The 6,228-nt window shown below is 41.4% G+C and overlaps 1 long non-coding RNA gene across 1 annotated transcript; it reads right to left on the reverse strand.

Annotated features, from left to right (window-relative positions):
• Window positions 1-88: 88 nt before the first annotated feature.
• On the reverse strand, window positions 89-674 carry LOC135280430 (uncharacterized). Its single transcript, XR_010347381.1, has 2 exons — window positions 563-674; window positions 89-451 (listed from the first exon to the last, which is right to left on the reverse strand). It is a non-coding gene; the product is annotated as an uncharacterized LOC135280430 (long non-coding RNA).
• Window positions 675-6,228: the final 5,554 nt, after the last annotated feature.

A 6,228-nucleotide genomic window follows, 5' to 3' on the forward strand; every position in this document is an offset into this window, starting at 1 on the left:
GACCATCGAGACAAATGTTACACTTTCAGCCACTTCCCTCACTATAATAGCTACAATACTGTTAAAAAATACAGAAAATTAACATCAGTCTAAGTTAGTAGAAATAAGGCATGTTTTGTTACTTTCTGGAGTTCACAGATATGAACTTCTTCCATGTTGGCTGTCTTCCAAAGCTCTTGGAGCACAGTTCAGCTGGTGGAATAAAACCAATGTAAATTTCTTCTTTCAGCTTTCTGCACAACTCTCAGTGTCTTCTTTAGGACTTATATGTTTGAGGAATAATCTTGCATTTCCTTGCCCTGCTTCCTTCAAATTGTCCTTCTGGATAAGAAGAAGTCTCTAAGAAGAGATATTTATTAATCTTTACAGCTTTTAAACTGTTCCTTACAACAAACCCAATAACTTCTGGAGGAGGAATGCCCACAGCTAATGGTGTGATTGGCAGCTTTCCCTAAAAAATCACAGAAGGCAAAGGCCTGGATCAGCTCAGTTAGCAAACCAGGTTGTTTTGCAGTCAGCACATTTTAAAATGCTTGAAGGTTTAGCTCTGCTATGACAATACCTGTCCCACAGATGTGAGATGTAATTAGGCCTAATGACCCCAGGACTTGCAGTCCTGGGCTGGACTGCAAGTGTTAAATCAATCCTTGGCTGAATTGTAGCTGTTCTCTGAAAATGCTCTTTGTGAGGTCACCTTAGAGGAGAAAATCACATTATGAGCCTTTTGCTTGTGAAGTCATACCAGGACTGAAACCTTTTGAGTTGGGTAGGTGATGTTTGAGGTCATGGAATGATGGTTTGCACTTGTGTCTTTTGCAGAGTAAAAATTTGACTCACTCAAGTGCCACAAGCACTTAAGATGAGCAGCTGTTCTCTGCTTGCTGTACTGTGGTGCACATCCTCTGTCACAGAAGGAAGAAAAACTTTTTAAAAATATAAATATTTTTTTAAATTATGTTCTTCACTAATGATAATAAGGGCAGCTTATAAGTATAATTTTAAATTCAAAGAAAATTTATATGAATTTGAAATCCTTGAAATTCTTTAACAGTGGGTTTAGTTTGGGGAGTTACCTAAACAGATGCTCTTTTTGGACACTAATTTATTTTAAGGACTTGTGGTGAGTCTGTCAGGTTGGCAGTTACTGCAGACAGTTGCCCCAGGAGATGGTTTGGTCACAGCAAAGTTTGTGGATGCATCCCAGCAGATGATGCTGTCACGACAATGTCAGTGTTGACATGTGAAACCTGCGCGCTGCTGATGCCCATTGCTCAGTGAGCAGGGCCGCGGTGCCAATGAGCAGCGGTGGTCGGTGTCCTGACAGGGGCACCGTGCCACCCAGGCCCTGCCGTGTGGCAGGGTGAAAGTGTCGCTGCCTTTGGAGCGAGGTGAAGCCAAGCTGGCAGCGGCGATGCCGCAGCTCCGCCCTGGCCCGCGGCGGTGCCGAGTTGTTTCTCGGGCTCGCTGTGTGTCATTCTCCCGGCGAGAAGGGACCTCGCCCTTGCGCAGGTGAAAGGTTTGACACGCACACAATGACTGACTTTTTTACTCCGAGGATGTTTTTTCATTCTCAACAGCCCTTGGACTATTGCCTGAGCAAGGGAAGTGCTTGCTGAATTGGCTGGGGCGGTCAATAGCTGTTGCCTAATAGCACCAATAAAGAGGGAAAGGTTTTTCCTGATCCGGTTTTACAAGGGCTCCAGCAGCACCAGGAGAGCGTGGCATATGCCATCCACTGTGCAATAAAAGAGCCATTTGCTGATGGGGCAATCAGGGTTGAACTACTGGGTTTTAATTTCTTTAATTGAATTTGCTTGTGGAAAATTAAGAGCAGGCAATCAAAAATTCATAAAGTGCTGAGATCAAACAGAGGAAAAAGCAAGCGGATTTATGTCACATCTCTCCAACAAGAAATATCTTGATGAATTTCTTTAGTGAAGAAAGGAAACTTTCTCACATTAAGGTGAATTATGACTTCCATCAATATTCTGATAAAAGGAATAAAATATTCCTGAAGAGCTTTCAGATTAAACTTCCCGAGATGAAAGTTCAAGCTCTATTTATGTAGGTTCTTGTTAGTGGCTGGGTATTATGAAATGAGGAAAGGAATAATGAATAGGATAGTTTAAACAAATGATACATTTCACTTTTACTATCCAGGAAATCAGGTATTTTAAAATATTAATGGTTTAATTTTCATTTAGCACCAGTGCATATTATTCAGCTCTAAGTCAACTGTCCTTGGCTGCTGCTCAGTTGTGTACAAGGTGAAGAGAGAAGGGTTTATCTGAGCAGGGTGCTTTGAGTTATGGGAAATTCATTTGCAAGGTAGAGATGAAAAAGGTCATAGCTCTTAAATGAATTTCGAGGCTATAAAAATAAGAAAGGGAAAAGAGAGAGTTCTGTGTCTTTAACACAGACTTCTATTAGTAAAAACATTGGTCAGGGGTTTTCCAAGTTACGGTCAGTTTAGGAAACCTGTGATGAGCCACAGTGGGAGAGATTGTATTTGCTTTTATTGTTGGTGGAAACTGGGCATGCTGAGCAAAGAGAAACCTGGTGGCAGCAGGTACTTGCTCAGGCTTCAATTTTCTGTTTAAAATTGAAGGCAGTGAAGCTTCCTGGGGTTGGGGGGATAGGAGGGACTTGTTACCTGTCAGCTATTCTTGCTCTGGAAGGGAAGGAGCAGGGTCTCCCAGCAGAGCTCCTCACCTGAGCTGCTCTCAGGGAGTGAAGGCTGCACCATGGCAGGGGAGGTTGGAACTAGATGATTTTTAAGGCCCCTGTCAACCCAAACCATACTGGGATCCTGTGATTCTAGAGCTGTTTCTAAGTCATCTCAGAAAGCCAAGCCCAAAAAGAACATTTACACTGTGCAGGCCAGGTGAGCCATGGTTGCTACAGTCTCAGCATCATTTTTGTTGCTGAGAGGCCAAGCCAGACCGAGGACTTGGGGTCTCTTCTGGTTTGTATTGTTTCTTGTGGGGACATCCCTGAGCAGATTCTCTGGGGAAGCTGGGGGCACAGGGCTGGTGTGTGCATGGTCTGCAACACCACAGCACCCCCTGCGCTGTGCAGCTTCCCTGGCCTGTCCCAATCCAAACTGAAGCTGCATTTTGTGCTCCTACAAGGCTGAGTAGCTTTATGGGAGTGCTAAATCCTCATGTAAGGCTGATAGAGCAGTAATCTTCAAGGCCATATATCCCAGCCTCCACAAAGCAGCAGAACTAACAACATCATTTTTGCACTTTTTTTTTTTTTTTTTTTTACCATCAAGTGCCCTTTAAAGAGAAGTCCCTGTACTGTTTTTTTAAAAGCTTTCTGATACAGACCATATGAATGTGTTTGCTGTAATAAAAAAATTGGTTAATACAAGAGCTTCTCAGCTTCACTATTTCCAATATATCAGCTAGAAAGAGAAGAATGACATCTCTTCTATAATTGATCCTTAAATCACTATCAAAATCATTTAGCAACCTTCTAAAATTTATTTTTAATTACAAGGTCTGTTGACCTGTTATTAACACTGAAAATCACTAATCTGTGCAATTTCCTATCTTGGTTAAAAATAAAAGATGTAGATTGTGTTATCCTTATTTAGGTGCACCCATTGAGGTTTTATGAAAGATTAAGTGAAACCAGTTTTAATCCTTTTGTGCTATTCTGTAAACAGTTGAAATGTTGGTATTTGAGAAAGCTGATGGGGTTAAGAACTGGAGTTGAGTTTCACAGGTGTACCCAGGCTACTGAAATATTTAAAATTGAGGTTACATGAATTGGGGGATCCTTGTGTTACTTGATCACAAAGCTGACCCTCAATATCAGCTGGCTCTGCAAGGCAGTAGGATTATGTTGTATATTTTTGTCAGCACCTCCAGCACCATCTTGCTGTGTCACATGGTGCCTTGTGAGGACTGATGGAAGTGGTTTTTGTCCCTGGGGAAAATGTTTATGCCCTCCACATAACTGTTCCCACATAACAGAGAATTAAAACTTCAAAAGTACCCACATAGCATAGTTTGTCCATTGCAACAAGCCCTAAAGACTCACTTTAGATGTATCTTTTCAGGTTAACTCCTGCTCATTGTTGATAGTTAAATTTCCAAATTGTAACAGGGTGAACATTTTCGAGTTGCAGTCACTGGGGCAAGGAATAGCTGATCATCCTTTATAAAGGTGCAAAGATTTTTCAACATCTAAAATGGTGCTTTTAGTATTAGCTGACAAATTCTACCAGTTAATCTGGAATAGGTTTTAATTTCTAATGCATGCTGACTGTGAATCCTAACAGCTGGAGTGCCAGATGTTTAGAAAAGCAGAATTATATTCCACACTGTTTGAGGAGGAAAAGGATGGAGCAAAGGGCATAATGGTATCATGCAGAAATTAAGCCAAAATCTTCCAAGCTGCAGTGTCACATTTTCAGTATCATTCCTGAGAAAGATTCTCTGCATTGGAATAGGTGACCCCTAGAGAAGGAAAGCTGTCTTTGATCCTGAGTGCAGAGGGTTTGGGCTGACAAACTGACAAAAAGGCTCTGTGACCCATGATATCCTAGCAGTTTTGGGGCAGTTTGAGAGGCAACCTTCATTTGTGCAATTTGTTATAATTTTAGTTTAACATAAGGTGTGCAGTTTATCCAGGGGCACTCCCAGGGAACAGTTCAGGGAGTGGGGAGGAGGTGTCACTTGAAGTCCTCTGCTGTGGCTGAGTGGTTTGTGAGAAGGATGTCCTGCACCATCCTTGGTCTGCACGGGACTGATCTGCAGGAAGGGCTTGTTAAAGAGATCCAGGACTGCAAACTGGGCAGTTTCTTTACCTTCTAACCCCAGAAAAACCCTATGCTCACCCTTTCTCATTTCAGTGTGAATATTTTGGGTATCACAACACAAACAAGATTATTTTGCTGCTGGGGGGCAGTGGCTGTGAGAACAAAATGATCCTTCTGTCATCTCTGGCACTTGCCTGGAGTGCTGCCTGCTCCTGCCTGGGCCTGGGCAAGCAGGCATTAAAACTATTAAATAAAAGTTGTATTGCAAACAGGACTCAATGGTGAGGCAGAGAAAAGTATTTTGTCTGGCAAGGAAACTTACCTTGCTGGGGCTGTGAAACCATCATTGCTGAGGACAACTTTTCTCGAAGTAATATCCAGAAGAAAAATAATAATCACTGTAGATATTAAGATATTTTATTTTTCACAGCTTTCCCTGGTGCTGGCCAGCCCTTGGAGCAGCCAGCAGGGGGGAGTGTGGCTGCACCATGGAAGGCACCTGGCAGGCAGCAAAGGGCTGGAAAAGTGCAAAATAAGTTCAAGAATGAGTGTTAGGATAAATTCCTTTGGACAAATCTGGCACTGTGAGACAGACAGCACGAGCCCATGGAGCAACCGAGATGTGAAGGGGTGTTAAGGAGTGCTTACTTACTTTAAAAAAAAACAAACCCAGTTTATTTCATTTAAAAAAATATTCAAGAAACAGGGTTTTTTACCTTAGAGTAATTACCCTGATGATTTTACACCGTCTTTTCCAGTCTAAATGATTCTATCTTCTTCTTACACTGCATTCCCAGGCCTTTATTTTTTAGTTTTGTCCTGAAAAATGTGTGCCTCTAACATCAGAAGCTCTTATGTATTAATCCATTTCAGCTGTAATAAGTTTATAAGAATAAAAACTGTCTTAACTCCTGGGGGTCTCAGCAAAATATCCTCCAGCTTTGAAATCACACAGTTCTTCTCTAACTCAGGGAAAAATAAATGTGTTTCCTCAATCTAACATATATTTCTATTATTGTGCAAGAGGAAAACATTGGAAAACAAAGACACCAATCTCCCTAAATGTTACTGCATGGGAGCAGAAATTATTAGAAAGAAAAAAATGTTGCTATTTATAGGATTGTAATATGATGAATTTTACCTGACAGCACCTAACCTTTTCCAGGGCAATATACAAATGATTGCTACGTGCTTGAGTAAATACAGATTTAGAAATACATCACCAAAACACCAGTTAATCGATTAATTACATGCACACTGCTAATACCTAGTTCTTGTTGAACTCGATGTCTGAAAAGTGGTTATTTTATGTCTGTAAATAGTTTGCCTGCCTAATTACTTGCTTAGCCATTTCTCCTTCCAATTACACACAGGTGCAGCCATCATATGGGAATTGCTAATGCTTGTGGAGCTGCAATGTTGGGCAAAGAAGTCTTAGAAACTCAGGAAAGAAATTT

Source organism: Passer domesticus, chromosome 13, assembly GCF_036417665.1.
Source record: "Passer domesticus isolate bPasDom1 chromosome 13, bPasDom1.hap1, whole genome shotgun sequence".
Classification (NCBI taxonomy): domain Eukaryota; kingdom Metazoa; phylum Chordata; class Aves; order Passeriformes; family Passeridae; genus Passer; species Passer domesticus.